Source organism: Oryctolagus cuniculus, chromosome 10 (genome assembly GCF_051225735.1).
Source record: "Oryctolagus cuniculus isolate XC-2025 breed Fujian yellow rabbit chromosome 10, ASM5122573v1, whole genome shotgun sequence".
In the NCBI taxonomy this organism is placed as follows: Eukaryota; Metazoa; Chordata; class Mammalia; order Lagomorpha; family Leporidae; genus Oryctolagus; species Oryctolagus cuniculus.
The window spans coordinates 73,726,093-73,741,029 of record NC_142876.1 but is presented as its reverse complement, the minus strand read 5'-3'; the positions used below and the strand labels follow the sequence as shown (position 1 = coordinate 73,741,029).

General features: G+C 69.7%; 6 non-coding genes across 6 annotated transcripts; all 6 read right to left on the bottom strand.

The window, feature by feature from the left end:
- Positions 1–328: 328 nt before the first annotated feature.
- Positions 329–447, bottom strand: LOC149123882 (5S ribosomal RNA). The gene has a single exon (XR_016215560.1). It is a non-coding gene; the product is annotated as a 5S ribosomal RNA (ribosomal RNA).
- A 2,327-nt stretch (positions 448–2,774) lies between these two features.
- LOC149123881 (5S ribosomal RNA) lies at positions 2,775–2,893 on the bottom strand. Its single transcript, XR_016215179.1, has one exon. It is a non-coding gene; the product is annotated as a 5S ribosomal RNA (ribosomal RNA).
- Positions 2,894–5,235: 2,342 nt separating this feature from the next.
- On the bottom strand, positions 5,236–5,354 carry LOC149123880 (5S ribosomal RNA). Its single transcript, XR_016215558.1, has one exon. It is a non-coding gene; the product is annotated as a 5S ribosomal RNA (ribosomal RNA).
- A 2,315-nt stretch (positions 5,355–7,669) lies between these two features.
- On the bottom strand, positions 7,670–7,788 carry LOC149123879 (5S ribosomal RNA). Its single transcript, XR_016215557.1, has one exon. It is a non-coding gene; the product is annotated as a 5S ribosomal RNA (ribosomal RNA).
- Positions 7,789–10,115: 2,327 nt separating this feature from the next.
- Positions 10,116–10,234, bottom strand: LOC149123878 (5S ribosomal RNA). Its single transcript, XR_016215556.1, has one exon. It is a non-coding gene; the product is annotated as a 5S ribosomal RNA (ribosomal RNA).
- A 2,305-nt stretch (positions 10,235–12,539) lies between these two features.
- LOC149123877 (5S ribosomal RNA) lies at positions 12,540–12,658 on the bottom strand. Its single transcript, XR_016215555.1, has one exon. It is a non-coding gene; the product is annotated as a 5S ribosomal RNA (ribosomal RNA).
- Positions 12,659–14,937: the final 2,279 nt, after the last annotated feature.

Below are 14,937 nucleotides of genomic sequence, written 5' to 3'. Positions count from 1 at the left end.
GGCGCGCTGGATGGCGCGGGGCGTGGCCTGTGTCCCGGGGTGGGCCCCGGGGTTGGCGGTGGGGCTGCGGCAGCCGGGGACAGCTGGCCGGCCCGCCCGTGCCCGTGCCCGTGCCCGTGCCCGTGCCCGTGCCCGTGCCCAGGCCCAGGCCCAGGCCCAGGCCCGAGGCGCGGGCGGGCTGGGGCTGCCAGGTGGAGGGGTCGGGCTTCTGCCCCCTGCTGGAGCTGCGTTGGGGGTCGCAGGGGTCCCGGCGTGCGGGCTGGCGGATGGGGGCGTGGCTAGGCAGCCAGCCAAAGGCGAGCAAAAGGGGAGGGTGCCGCGGGGCAAAAGCCTACAGCCCCCGGTATTCCCAGGCGGTCTCCCATCCAAGTACTAACCAGGCCCGACCCTGCTTAGCTTCCGAGATCAGACGAGATCGGGCGCGTTCAGGGTGGTATGGCCGTAGACGCCAGAGGCCGCCTCCAGGCCCCTCTTGAGTGCGCGCCCGCACAGCCGCCGCCGCCGCCGCCGCCGCCGCCGCCTCCTCTTCCTGCCCGCTCCCCGCTCTCACTCCCATTCCCATTCCCATTCCCACTCCCGCTCCCGCTCCCACTGCCGCTTCTCCTCCGCCTCCTCCCTCTTTTCTCTTCTCTTCTCTTCTCCTCCTCCCCCCCCCTCCTCCTCAGCCGCCCTCCGCCTAGCCCTGCACCAGTGCCCGAACTCCAGCCCTCCGCCTGCCCAGCCCAGGACCTGCAGCACCGGGCGCCCAGTCGGCACGCTGCCGCCAAGCCAAGGGGAGCCAACCTCCTCCGGCTGCCGCTGGCCACAGGGAACTCCTACTCTCTCTTTCTAGGCCGGATCCCCTGCCTGCCGCCATCGCCCAGCCACACGCCAGCCGTGCCCGGCAGCCTCCACGCCTGCCCAGGGCTGCGCCCCGCGGCTCGCGGGTCCCGGCACCAGGGGGTTCGGCGCCCCACACCACCGCGGCCCGGGCCTTCCCTCCTACCCGGCCGCCAGCAGCCCCCCCACCGCTGACGCACAGGTCGCCCGCCCTCCCCCGGCACGGCCGCCGCGCCTCCACACACTCCCACGCCGCGAGGACAGCTGAGGGCCTGGGGACCCTTGTCCCCGCTCGGTCACGGGGGCCCAAGTGGGGCAGCAGGTCGGGAAGGAGGGCGGCAGCGCACGGAATCACCCCCGCCGCACGCTCGCGTGGGCACTCACACACACACACACACACACACACACACGCCTACACAAGGGGCACACAGTCGCACACCCCGACACCCTTCGTGGCACAGAGGGATTTCCGTCCTCAGCGCCCGTTCCCTCACGGGAGGGTGGGGCGCTTCAGCGCGACCCGCACCCTCCAGCCCGGCAGCCAGTTCGAGACTGTCGCTCCCCCTCTTCATGGAGGAACGACACAGGACCCTGCGCTGTTCTTTCGTCTGCTCGGCCCTCCCCGGGTTTGCTGCTGGTTCTTCCCGGGTTGGCTACCGTCCCTTCCACCTCCGTGGAAGGGCGGTTCCCCCTGCCACATTCCCCACTTCCGCGGGGGAGCGGCACACCGCCGGCCGGCCGGCCGGCTCTCTCGGGGGCTGCACAGGTGTTCCCCTTAGATGTTCCTGGTGCATGTTGTCTCTCTCCTCCTTTATAGTCCTCTTCCGCCAATCCCAACTCGGCTGCCCACACGCCAAGTACGCTGCTCTCCTCCAATCAGGAGCAGGATCAGCTCCTGGAGGTCATCACTCAAGTTGGCAAGAGGCAGCTGCATAGAAGCTGTTTTCTCCTCTCCCAGCGCCATATTGTGGGAGAGCAGATGCATAGAATAAGTCTTAATTCCAGTAACTCAGTCCAATCCGAGTTGCTCCCCACAGAGACCACAGGCTGTGTGCTGCCTGCCTGCCACGGACCCTCTGTCCCGGGGAGGTCCTGTGGGCACGCAGCCTGTGGCCGCGGGTCTCTGCCTGGCCTGCCAAAAGGGTGCCCCGTTTGGATGCTGTGTGAGTCAGGGCTGATGGGGGAGAGGGGGACAGAGAGAGGAGAGAGAGACAGAGAGAGAGAGAGAAAGAGAGAGAGACGTGTAGGTGTTGGTGTAAGTCAGAGACAGAGGGAGAGGGTGCCTGTATTGCCTGCGAGGCTTGGTGTGGGGTCCCTCCTTTGCGCTCTGGAGGGCTTCCGCGGCTGTGGCGCGTGGCCGCCGCACGGCCAGGTGGCGCAGAGGGCCCGCGGGTTGGGCTGCGCGAGGCACCGGGCCCTGAGTGGTGGGCAACCGCGCCCTGGCGTCGTCTTCGGGCGGTGGTCGTGGTCGTGGTCGTGGTCACAGTCATTGGGCTCCCTGGGAGACAGGAGCCCGGGAGGGGCGGTGGGAGTGCAGGTGCCGGGAGCTGCTGGTGCGGCGGGCTGCGGGGTTGGGGCGGCCGGCAGGGGAGCGCCCTGGCGGGCGGTGAGTCGCTGGTTTGGGGTTGGAGGGGGCGCGCTGGATGGCGCGGGGCGTGGCCTGTGTCCCGGGGTGGGCCCCGGGGTTGGCGGTGGGGCTGCGGCAGCCGGGGACAGCTGGCCGGCCCGCCCGTGCCCGTGCCCGTGCCCGTGCCCGTGCCCGTGCCCAGGCCCAGGCCCAGGCCCAGGCCCGAGGCGCGGGCGGGCTGGGGCTGCCAGGTGGAGGGGTCGGGCTTCTGCCCCCTGCTGGAGCTGCGTTGGGGGTCGCAGGGGTCCCGGCGTGCGGGCTGGCGGATGGGGGCGTGGCTAGGCAGCCAGCCAAAGGCGAGCAAAAGGGGAGGGTGCCGCGGGGCAAAAGCCTACAGCACCCGGTATTCCCAGGCGGTCTCCCATCCAAGTACTAACCAGGCCCGACCCTGCTTAGCTTCCGAGATCAGACGAGATCGGGCGCGTTCAGGGTGGTATGGCCGTAGACGCCAGAGGCTGCCTCCAGGCCCCTCTTGAGTGCGCGCCCGCACAGCCGCCGCCGCCGCCGCCGCCGCCGCCGCCTCCTCCTCCTCCTCCTGCCCGCTCCCCGCTCTCACTCCCATTCCCATTCCCATTCCCATTCCCATTCCCGCTCCCGCTCCCGCTCCCCCTGCCGCTTCTCCTCCGCCTCCTCCCTCTTTTCTCTTCTCTTCTCTTCTCCTCCTCCTCCCCCCCCCCTCAGCCGCACTCCGCCTAGCCCTGCACCAGTGCCCGAACTCCAGCCCTCCGCCTGCCCAGCCCAGGACCTGCAGTGCAGCACCGGGCGCCCAGTCGGCACGCTGCCGCCAAGCCAAGGGGAGCCAACCTCCTCCGGCTGCCGCTGGCCACAGGGAACTCCTACTCTCTCTTTCTAGGCCGGATCCCCTGCCTGCCGCCATCGCCCAGCCACACGCCAGCCGTGCCCGGCAGCCTCCACGCCTGCCCAGGGCTGCGCCCCGCGGCTCGCGGGTCCCGGCACCAGGGGGTTCGGCGCCCCACACCACCGCGGCCCGGGCCTTCCCTCCTACCCGGCCGCCAGCAGCCCCCCCACCGCTGACGCACAGGTCGCCCGCCCTCCCCCGGCACGGCCGCCGCGCCTCCACACACTCCCACGCCGCGAGGACAGCTGAGGGCCTGGGGACCCTTGTCCCCGCTCGGTCACGGGGGCCCAAGTGGGGCAGCAGGTCGGGAAGGAGGGCGGCAGCGCACGGAATCACCCCCGCCGCACGCTCGCGTGGGCACTCACACACACACACACACACACACACACACACACGCCTACACAAGGGGCACACAGTCGCACACCCCGACACCCTTCGTGGCACAGAGGGATTTCCGTCCTCAGCGCCCGTTCCCTCACGGGAGGGTGGGGCGCTTCAGCGCGACCCGCACCCTCCAGCCCGGCAGCCAGTTCGAGACTGTCGCTCCCCCTCTTCATGGAGGAACGACACAGGACCCTGCGCTGTTCTTTCGTCTGCTCGGCCCTCCCCGGGTTTGCTGCTGGTTCTTCCCGGGTTGGCTACCGTCCCTTCCACCTCCGTGGAAGGGCGGTTCCCCCTGCCACATTCCCCACTTCCGCGGGGGAGCGGCACACCGCCGGCCGGCCGGCTCTCTCGGGGGCTGCACAGGTGTTCCCCTTAGATGTTCCTGGTGCATGTTGTCTCTCTCCTCCTTTATAGTCCTCTTCCGCCAATCCCAACTCGGCTGCCCACACGCCAAGTACGCTGCTCTCCTCCAATCAGGAGCAGGATCAGCTCCTGGAGGTCATCACTCAAGTTGGCAAGAGGCAGCTGCATAGAAGCTGTTTTCTCCTCTCCCAGCGCCATATTGTGGGAGAGCAGATGCATAGAATAAGTCTTAATTCCAGTAACTCAGTCCAATCCGAGTTGCTCCCCACAGAGACCACAGGCTGTGTGCTGCCTGCCTGCCACGGACCCTCTGTCCCGGGGAGGTCCTGTGGGCACGCAGCCTGTGGCCGCGGGTCTCTGCCTGGCCTGCCAAAAGGGTGCCCCGTTTGGATGCTGTGTGAGTCAGGGCTGATGGGGGAGAGGGGGACAGAGAGAGGAGAGAGAGACAGAGAGAGAGAGAGAAAGAGAGAGAGACGTGTAGGTGTTGGTGTAAGTCAGAGACAGAGGGAGAGGGTGCCTGTATTGCCTGCGAGGCTTGGTGTGGGGTCCCTCCTTTGCGCTCTGGAGGGCTTCCGCGGCTGTGGCGCGTGGCCGCCGCACGGCCAGGTGGCGCAGAGGGCCCGCGGGTTGGGCTGCGCGAGGCACCGGGCCCTGAGTGGTGGGCAACCGCGCCCTGGCATCGTCTTCGGGCGGTGGTCGTGGTCGTGGTCGTGGTCACAGTCATTGGGCTCCCTGGGAGACAGGAGCCCGGGAGGGGCGGTGGGAGTGCAGGTGCCGGGAGCTGCTGGTGCGGCGGGCTGCGGGGTTGGGGCGGCCGGCAGGGGAGCGCCCTGGCGGGCGGTGAGTCGCTGGTTTGGGGTTGGAGGGGGCGCGCTGGATGGCGCGGGGCGTGGCCTGTGTCCCGGGGTGGGCCCCGGGGTTGGCGGTGGGGCTGCGGCAGCCGGGGACAGCTGGCCGGCCCGCCCGTGCCCGTGCCCGTGCCCGTGCCCGTGCCCAGGCCCAGGCCCAGGCCCAGGCCCGAGGCGCGGGCGGGCTGGGGCTGCCAGGTGGAGGGGTCGGGCTTCTGCCCCCTGCTGGAGCTGCGTTGGGGGTCGCAGGGGTCCCGGCGTGCGGGCTGGCGGATGGGGGCGTGGCTAGGCAGCCAGCCAAAGGCGAGCAAAAGGGGAGGGTGCCGCGGGGCAAAAGCCTACAGCCCCCGGTATTCCCAGGCGGTCTCCCATCCAAGTACTAACCAGGCCCGACCCTGCTTAGCTTCCGAGATCAGACGAGATCGGGCGCGTTCAGGGTGGTATGGCCGTAGACGCCAGAGGCCGCCTCCAGGCCCCTCTTGAGTGCGCGCCCGCACAGCCGCCGCCGCCGCCGCCGCCGCCGCCTCCTCCTCCTGCCCGCTCCCCGCTCTCACTCCCATTCCCATTCCCATTCCCACTCCCGCTCCCGCTCCCGCTGCCGCTTCTCCTCCGCCTCCTCCCTCTTTTCTCTTCTCTTCTCTTCTCCTCCTCCCCCCCCTCCTCAGCCGCCCTCCGCCTAGCCCTGCACCAGTGCCCGAACTCCAGCCCTCCGCCTGCCCAGCCCAGGACCTGCAGCACCGGGCGCCCAGTCGGCACGCTGCCGCCAAGCCAAGGGGAGCCAACCTCCTCCGGCTGCCGCTGGCCACAGGGAACTCCTACTCTCTCTTTCTAGGCCGGATCCCCTGCCTGCCGCCATCGCCCAGCCACACGCCAGCCGTGCCCGGCAGCCTCCACGCCTGCCCAGGGCTGCGCCCCGCGGCTCGCGGGTCCCGGCACCAGGGGGTTCGGCGCCCCACACCACCGCGGCCCGGGCCTTCCCTCCTACCCGGCCGCCAGCAGCCCCCCCACCGCTGACGCACAGGTCGCCCGCCCTCCCCCGGCACGGCCGCCGCGCCTCCACACACTCCCACGCCGCGAGGACAGCTGAGGGCCTGGGGACCCTTGTCCCCGCTCGGTCACGGGGGCCCAAGTGGGGCAGCAGGTCGGGAAGGAGGGCGGCAGCGCACGGAATCACCCCCGCCGCACGCTCGCGTGGGCACTCACACACACACACACACACACACACACACGCCTACACAAGGGGCACACAGTCGCACACCCCGACACCCTTCGTGGCACAGAGGGATTTCCGTCCTCAGCGCCCGTTCCCTCACGGGAGGGTGGGGCGCTTCAGCGCGACCCGCACCCTCCAGCCCGGCAGCCAGTTCGAGACTGTCGCTCCCCCTCTTCATGGAGGAACGACACAGGACCCTGCGCTGTTCTTTCGTCTGCTCGGCCCTCCCCGGGTTTGCTGCTGGTTCTTCCCGGGTTGGCTACCGTCCCTTCCACCTCCGTGGAAGGGCGGTTCCCCCTGCCACATTCCCCACTTCCGCGGGGGAGCGGCACACCGCCGGCCGGCCGGCCGGCTCTCTCGGGGGCTGCACAGGTGTTCCCCTTAGATGTTCCTGGTGCATGTTGTCTCTCTCCTCCTTTATAGTCCTCTTCCGCCAATCCCAACTCGGCTGCCCACACGCCAAGTACGCTGCTCTCCTCCAATCAGGAGCAGGATCAGCTCCTGGAGGTCATCACTCAAGTTGGCAAGAGGCAGCTGCATAGAAGCTGTTTTCTCCTCTCCCAGCGCCATATTGTGGGAGAGCAGATGCATAGAATAAGTCTTAATTCCAGTAACTCAGTCCAATCCGAGTTGCTCCCCACAGAGACCACAGGCTGTGTGCTGCCTGCCTGCCACGGACCCTCTGTCCCGGGGAGGTCCTGTGGGCACGCAGCCTGTGGCCGCGGGTCTCTGCCTGGCCTGCCAAAAGGGTGCCCCGTTTGGATGCTGTGTGAGTCAGGGCTGATGGGGGAGAGGGGGACAGAGAGAGGAGAGAGAGACAGAGAGAGAGAGAGAAAGAGAGAGAGACGTGTAGGTGTTGGTGTAAGTCAGAGACAGAGGGAGAGGGTGCCTGTATTGCCTGCGAGGCTTGGTGTGGGGTCCCTCCTTTGCGCTCTGGAGGGCTTCCGCGGCTGTGGCGCGTGGCCGCCGCACGGCCAGGTGGCGCAGAGGGCCCGCGGGTTGGGCTGCGCGAGGCACCGGGCCCTGAGTGGTGGGCAACTGCGCCCTGGCGTCGTCTTCGGGCGGTGGTCGTGGTCGTGGTCACAGTCATTGGGCTCCCTGGGAGACAGGAGCCCGGGAGGGGCGGTGGGAGTGCAGGTGCCGGGAGCTGCTGGTGCGGCGGGCTGCGGGGTTGGGGCGGCCGGCAGGGGAGCGCCCTGGCGGGCGGTGAGTCGCTGGTTTGGGGTTGGAGGGGGCGCGCTGGGATGGCGCGGGGCGTGGCCTGTGTCCCGGGGTGGGCCCCGGGGTTGGCAGTGGGGCTGCGGCAGCCGGGGACAGCTGGCCGGCCCGCCCGTGCCCGTGCCCGTGCCCAGGCCCAGGCCCAGGCCCAGGCCCAGGCCCAGGCCCAGGCCCGAGGCGCGGGCGGGCTGGGGCTGCCAGGTGGAGGGGTCGGGCTTCTGCCCCCTGCTGGAGCTGCGTTGGGGGTCGCAGGGGTCCCGGCGTGCGGGCTGGCGGATGGGGGCGTGGCTAGGCAGCCAGCCAAAGGCGAGCAAAAGGGGAGGGTGCCGCGGGGCAAAAGCCTACAGCCCCCGGTATTCCCAGGCGGTCTCCCATCCAAGTACTAACCAGGCCCGACCCTGCTTAGCTTCCGAGATCAGACGAGATCGGGCGCGTTCAGGGTGGTATGGCCGTAGACGCCAGAGGCCGCCTCCAGGCCCCTCTTGAGTGCGCGCCCGCACAGCCGCCGCCGCCGCCGCCGCCGCCGCCTCCTCCTCCTCCTGCCCGCTCCCCGCTCTCACTCCCATTCCCATTCCCATTCCCACTCCCGCTCCCGCTCCCGCTGCCGCTTCTCCTCCGCCTCCTCCCTCTTTTCTCTTCTCTTCTCTTCTCCTCCTCCCCCCCCTCCTCAGCCGCCCTCCGCCTAGCCCTGCACCAGTGCCCGAACTCCAGCCCTCCGCCTGCCCAGCCCAGGACCTGCAGCACCGGGCGCCCAGTCGGCACGCTGCCGCCAAGCCAAGGGGAGCCAACCTCCTCCGGCTGCCGCTGGCCACAGGGAACTCCTACTCTCTCTTTCTAGGCCGGATCCCCTGCCTGCCGCCATCGCCCAGCCACACGCCAGCCGTGCCCGGCAGCCTCCACGCCTGCCCAGGGCTGCGCCCCGCGGCTCGCGGGTCCCGGCACCAGGGGGTTCGGCGCCCCACACCACCGCGGCCCGGGCCTTCCCTCCTACCCGGCCGCCAGCAGCCCCCCCACCGCTGACGCACAGGTCGCCCGCCCTCCCCCGGCACGGCCGCCGCGCCTCCACACACTCCCACGCCGCGAGGACAGCTGAGGGCCTGGGGACCCTTGTCCCCGCTCGGTCACGGGGGCCCAAGTGGGGCAGCAGGTCGGGAAGGAGGGCGGCAGCGCACGGAATCACCCCCGCCGCACGCTCGCGTGGGCACTCACACACACACACACACACACACACACACACACGCCTACACAAGGGGCACACAGTCGCACACCCCGACACCCTTCGTGGCACAGAGGGATTTCCGTCCTCAGCGCCCGTTCCCTCACGGGAGGGTGGGGCGCTTCAGCGCGACCCGCACCCTCCAGCCCGGCAGCCAGTTCGAGACTGTCGCTCCCCCTCTTCATGGAGGAACGACACAGGACCCTGCGCTGTTCTTTCGTCTGCTCGGCCCTCCCCGGGTTTGCTGCTGGTTCTTCCCGGGTTGGCTACCGTCCCTTCCACCTCCGTGGAAGGGCGGTTCCCCCTGCCACATTCCCCACTTCCGCGGGGGAGCGGCACACCGCCGGCCGGCCGGCCGGCTCTCTCGGGGGCTGCACAGGTGTTCCCCTTAGATGTTCCTGGTGCATGTTGTCTCTCTCCTCCTTTATAGTCCTCTTCCGCCAATCCCAACTCGGCTGCCCACACGCCAAGTACGCTGCTCTCCTCCAATCAGGAGCAGGATCAGCTCCTGGAGGTCATCACTCAAGTTGGCAAGAGGCAGCTGCATAGAAGCTGTTTTCTCCTCTCCCAGCGCCATATTGTGGGAGAGCAGATGCATAGAATAAGTCTTAATTCCAGTAACTCAGTCCAATCCGAGTTGCTCCCCACAGAGACCACAGGCTGTGTGCTGCCTGCCTGCCACGGACCCTCTGTCCCGGGGAGGTCCTGTGGGCACGCAGCCTGTGGCCGCGGGTCTCTGCCTGGCCTGCCAAAAGGGTGCCCCGTTTGGATGCTGTGTGAGTCAGGGCTGATGGGGGAGAGGGGGACAGAGAGAGGAGAGAGAGACAGAGAGAGAGAGAGAAAGAGAGAGAGACGTGTAGGTGTTGGTGTAAGTCAGAGACAGAGGGAGAGGGTGCCTGTATTGCCTGCGAGGCTTGGTGTGGGGTCCCTCCTTTGCGCTCTGGAGGGCTTCCGCGGCTGTGGCGCGTGGCCGCCGCACGGCCAGGTGGCGCAGAGGGCCCGCGGGTTGGGCTGCGCGAGGCACCGGGCCCTGAGTGGTGGGCAACCGCGCCCTGGCGTCGTCTTCGGGCGGTGGTCGTGGTCGTGGTCGTGGTCACAGTCATTGGGCTCCCTGGGAGACAGGAGCCCGGGAGGGGCGGTGGGAGTGCAGGTGCCGGGAGCTGCTGGTGCGGCGGGCTGCGGGGTTGGGGCGGCCGGCAGGGGAGCGCCCTGGCGGGCGGTGAGTCGCTGGTTTGGGGTTGGAGGGGGCGCGCTGGATGGCGCGGGGCGTGGCCTGTGTCCCGGGGTGGGCCCCGGGGTTGGCGGTGGGGCTGCGGCAGCCGGGGACAGCTGGCCGGCCCGCCCGTGCCCGTGCCCGTGCCCGTGCCCGTGCCCGTGCCCAGGCCCAGGCCCAGGCCCAGGCCCGAGGCGCGGGCGGGCTGGGGCTGCCAGGTGGAGGGGTCGGGCTTCTGCCCCCTGCTGGAGCTGCGTTGGGGGTCGCAGGGGTCCCGGCGTGCGGGCTGGCGGATGGGGGCGTGGCTAGGCAGCCAGCCAAAGGCGAGCAAAAGGGGAGGGTGCCGCGGGGCAAAAGCCTACAGCCCCCGGTATTCCCAGGCGGTCTCCCATCCAAGTACTAACCAGGCCCGACCCTGCTTAGCTTCCGAGATCAGACGAGATCGGGCGCGTTCAGGGTGGTATGGCCGTAGACGCCAGAGGCCGCCTCCAGGCCCCTCTTGAGTGCGCGCCCGCACAGCCGCCGCCGCCGCCGCCGCCGCCTCCTCCTCCTCCTGCCCGCTCCCCGCTCTCACTCCCATTCCCATTCCCATTCCCACTCCCGCTCCCGCTCCCGCTGCCGCTTCTCCTCCGCCTCCTCCCTCTTTTCTCTTCTCTTCTCTTCTCCTCCTCCCCCCCCTCCTCAGCCGCCCTCCGCCTAGCCCTGCACCAGTGCCCGAACTCCAGCCCTCCGCCTGCCCAGCCCAGGACCTGCAGCACCGGGCGCCCAGTCGGCACGCTGCCGCCAAGCCAAGGGGAGCCAACCTCCTCCGGCTGCCGCTGGCCACAGGGAACTCCTACTCTCTCTTTCTAGGCCGGATCCCCTGCCTGCCGCCATCGCCCAGCCACACGCCAGCCGTGCCCGGCAGCCTCCACGCCTGCCCAGGGCTGCGCCCCGCGGCTCGCGGGTCCCGGCACCAGGGGGTTCGGCGCCCCACACCACCGCGGCCCGGGCCTTCCCTCCTACCCGGCCGCCAGCAGCCCCCCCACCGCTGACGCACAGGTCGCCCGCCCTCCCCCGGCACGGCCGCCGCGCCTCCACACACTCCCACGCCGCGAGGACAGCTGAGGGCCTGGGGACCCTTGTCCCCGCTCGGTCACGGGGGCCCAAGTGGGGCAGCAGGTCGGGAAGGAGGGCGGCAGCGCACGGAATCACCCCCGCCGCACGCTCGCGTGGGCACTCACACACACACACACACACACACACACACACGCCTACACAAGGGGCACACAGTCGCACACCCCGACACCCTTCGTGGCACAGAGGGATTTCCGTCCTCAGCGCCCGTTCCCTCACGGGAGGGTGGGGCGCTTCAGCGCGACCCGCACCCTCCAGCCCGGCAGCCAGTTCGAGACTGTCGCTCCCCCTCTTCATGGAGGAACGACACAGGACCCTGCGCTGTTCTTTCGTCTGCTCGGCCCTCCCCGGGTTTGCTGCTGGTTCTTCCCGGGTTGGCTACCGTCCCTTCCACCTCCGTGGAAGGGCGGTTCCCCCTGCCACATTCCCCACTTCCGCGGGGGAGCGGCACACCGCCGGCCGGCCGGCCGGCTCTCTCGGGGGCTGCACAGGTGTTCCCCTTAGATGTTCCTGGTGCATGTTGTCTCTCTCCTCCTTTATAGTCCTCTTCCGCCAATCCCAACTCGGCTGCCCACACGCCAAGTACGCTGCTCTCCTCCAATCAGGAGCAGGATCAGCTCCTGGAGGTCATCACTCAAGTTGGCAAGAGGCAGCTGCATAGAAGCTGTTTTCTCCTCTCCCAGCGCCATATTGTGGGAGAGCAGATGCATAGAATAAGTCTTAATTCCAGTAACTCAGTCCAATCCGAGTTGCTCCCCACAGAGACCACAGGCTGTGTGCTGCCTGCCTGCCACGGACCCTCTGTCCCGGGGAGGTCCTGTGGGCACGCAGCCTGTGGCCGCGGGTCTCTGCCTGGCCTGCCAAAAGGGTGCCCCGTTTGGATGCTGTGTGAGTCAGGGCTGATGGGGGAGAGGGGGACAGAGAGAGGAGAGAGAGACAGAGAGAGAGAGAGAAAGAGAGAGAGACGTGTAGGTGTTGGTGTAAGTCAGAGACAGAGGGAGAGGGTGCCTGTATTGCCTGCGAGGCTTGGTGTGGGGTCCCTCCTTTGCGCTCTGGAGGGCTTCCGCGGCTGTGGCGCGTGGCCGCCGCACGGCCAGGTGGCGCAGAGGGCCCGCGGGTTGGGCTGCGCGAGGCACCGGGCCCTGAGTGGTGGGCAACTGCGCCCTGGCGTCGTCTTCGGGCGGTGGTCGTGGTCGTGGTCACAGTCATTGGGCTCCCTGGGAGACAGGAGCCCGGGAGGGGCGGTGGGAGTGCAGGTGCCGGGAGCTGCTGGTGCGGCGGGCTGCGGGGTTGGGGCGGCCGGCAGGGGAGCGCCCTGGCGGGCGGTGAGTCGCTGGTTTGGGGTTGGAGGGGGCGCGCTGGGATGGCGCGGGGCGTGGCCTGTGTCCCGGGGTGGGCCCCGGGGTTGGCAGTGGGGCTGCGGCAGCCGGGGACAGCTGGCCGGCCCGCCCGTGCCCGTGCCCGTGCCCAGGCCCAGGCCCAGGCCCAGGCCCAGGCCCGAGGCGCGGGCGGGCTGGGGCTGCCAGGTGGAGGGGTCGGGCTTCTGCCCCCTGCTGGAGCTGCGTTGGGGGTCGCAGGGGTCCCGGCGTGCGGGCTGGCGGATGGGGGCGTGGCTAGGCAGCCAGCCAAAGGCGAGCAAAAGGGGAGGGTGCCGCGGGGCAAAAGCCTACAGCCCCCGGTATTCCCAGGCGGTCTCCCATCCAAGTACTAACCAGGCCCGACCCTGCTTAGCTTCCGAGATCAGACGAGATCGGGCGCGTTCAGGGTGGTATGGCCGTAGACGCCAGAGGCCGCCTCCAGGCCCCTCTTGAGTGCGCGCCCGCACAGCCGCCGCCGCCGCCGCCGCCGCCTCCTCCTCCTCCTGCCCGCTCCCCGCTCTCACTCCCATTCCCATTCCCATTCCCACTCCCGCTCCCGCTCCCGCTGCCGCTTCTCCTCCGCCTCCTCCCTCTTTTCTCTTCTCTTCTCTTCTCCTCCTCCCCCCCCTCCTCAGCCGCCCTCCGCCTAGCCCTGCACCAGTGCCCGAACTCCAGCCCTCCGCCTGCCCAGCCCAGGACCTGCAGCACCGGGCGCCCAGTCGGCACGCTGCCGCCAAGCCAAGGGGAGCCAACCTCCTCCGGCTGCCGCTGGCCACAGGGAACTCCTACTCTCTCTTTCTAGGCCGGATCCCCTGCCTGCCGCCATCGCCCAGCCACACGCCAGCCGTGCCCGGCAGCCTCCACGCCTGCCCAGGGCTGCGCCCCGCGGCTCGCGGGTCCCGGCACCAGGGGGTTCGGCGCCCCACACCACCGCGGCCCGGGCCTTCCCTCCTACCCGGCCGCCAGCAGCCCCCCCACCGCTGACGCACAGGTCGCCCGCCCTCCCCCGGCACGGCCGCCGCGCCTCCACACACTCCCACGCCGCGAGGACAGCTGAGGGCCTGGGGACCCTTGTCCCCGCTCGGTCACGGGGGCCCAAGTGGGGCAGCAGGTCGGGAAGGAGGGCGGCAGCGCACGGAATCACCCCCGCCGCACGCTCGCGTGGGCACTCACACACACACACACACACACACACACACACACGCCTACACAAGGGGCACACAGTCGCACACCCCGACACCCTTCGTGGCACAGAGGGATTTCCGTCCTCAGCGCCCGTTCCCTCACGGGAGGGTGGGGCGCTTCAGCGCGACCCGCACCCTCCAGCCCGGCAGCCAGTTCGAGACTGTCGCTCCCCCTCTTCATGGAGGAACGACACAGGACCCTGCGCTGTTCTTTCGTCTGCTCGGCCCTCCCCGGGTTTGCTGCTGGTTCTTCCCGGGTTGGCTACCGTCCCTTCCACCTCCGTGGAAGGGCGGTTCCCCCTGCCACATTCCCCACTTCCGCGGGGGAGCGGCACACCGCCGGCCGGCCGGCCGGCTCTCTCGGGGGCTGCACAGGTGTTCCCCTTAGATGTTCCTGGTGCATGTTGTCTCTCTCCTCCTTTATAGTCCTCTTCCGCCAATCCCAACTCGGCTGCCCACACGCCAAGTACGCTACTCTCCTCCAATCAGGAGCAGGATCAGCTCCTGGAGGTCATCACTCAAGTTGGCAAGAGGCAGCTGCATAGAAGCTGTTTTCTCCTCTCCCAGCGCCATATTGTGGGAGAGCAGATGCATAGAATAAGTCTTAATTCCAGTAACTCAGTCCAATCCGAGTTGCTCCCCACAGAGACCACAGGCTGTGTGCTGCCTGCCTGCCACGGACCCTCTGTCCCGGGGAGGTCCTGTGGGCACGCAGCCTGTGGCCGCGGGTCTCTGCCTGGCCTGCCAAAAGGGTGCCCCGTTTGGATGCTGTGTGAGTCAGGGCTGATGGGGGAGAGGGGGACAGAGAGAGGAGAGAGAGACAGAGAGAGAGAGAGAAAGAGAGAGAGACGTGTAGGTGTTGGTGTAAGTCAGAGACAGAGGGAGAGGGTGCCTGTATTGCCTGCGAGGCTTGGTGTGGGGTCCCTCCTTTGCGCTCTGGAGGGCTTCCGCGGCTGTGGCGCGTGGCCGCCGCACGGCCAGGTGGCGCAGAGGGCCCGCGGGTTGGGCTGCGCGAGGCACCGGGCCCTGAGTGGTGGGCAACCGCGCCCTGGCGTCGTCTTCGGGCGGTGGTCGTGGTCGTGGTCGTGGTCACAGTCATTGGGCTCCCTGGGAGACAGGAGCCCGGGAGGGGTGGTGGGAGTGCAGGTGCCGGGAGCTGCTGGTGCGGCGGGCTGCGGGGTTGGGGCGGCCGGCAGGGGAGCGCCCTGGCGGGCGGTGAGTCGCTGGTTTGGGGTTGGAGGGGGCGCGCTGGATGGCGCGGGGCGTGGCCTGTGTCCCGGGGTGGGCCCCGGGGTTGGCGGTGGGGCTGCGGCAGCCGGGGACAGCTGGCCGGCCCGCCCGTGCCCGTGCCCGTGCCCGTGCCCGTGCCCGTGCCCGTGCCCAGGCCCAGGCCCAGGCCCAGGCCCGAGGCGCGGGCGGGCTGGGGCTGCCAGGTGGAGGGGTCGGGCTTCTGCCCCCTGCTGGAGCTGCGTTGGGGGTCGCAGGGGTCCCGGCGTGCGGGCTGGCGGATGGGGGCGTG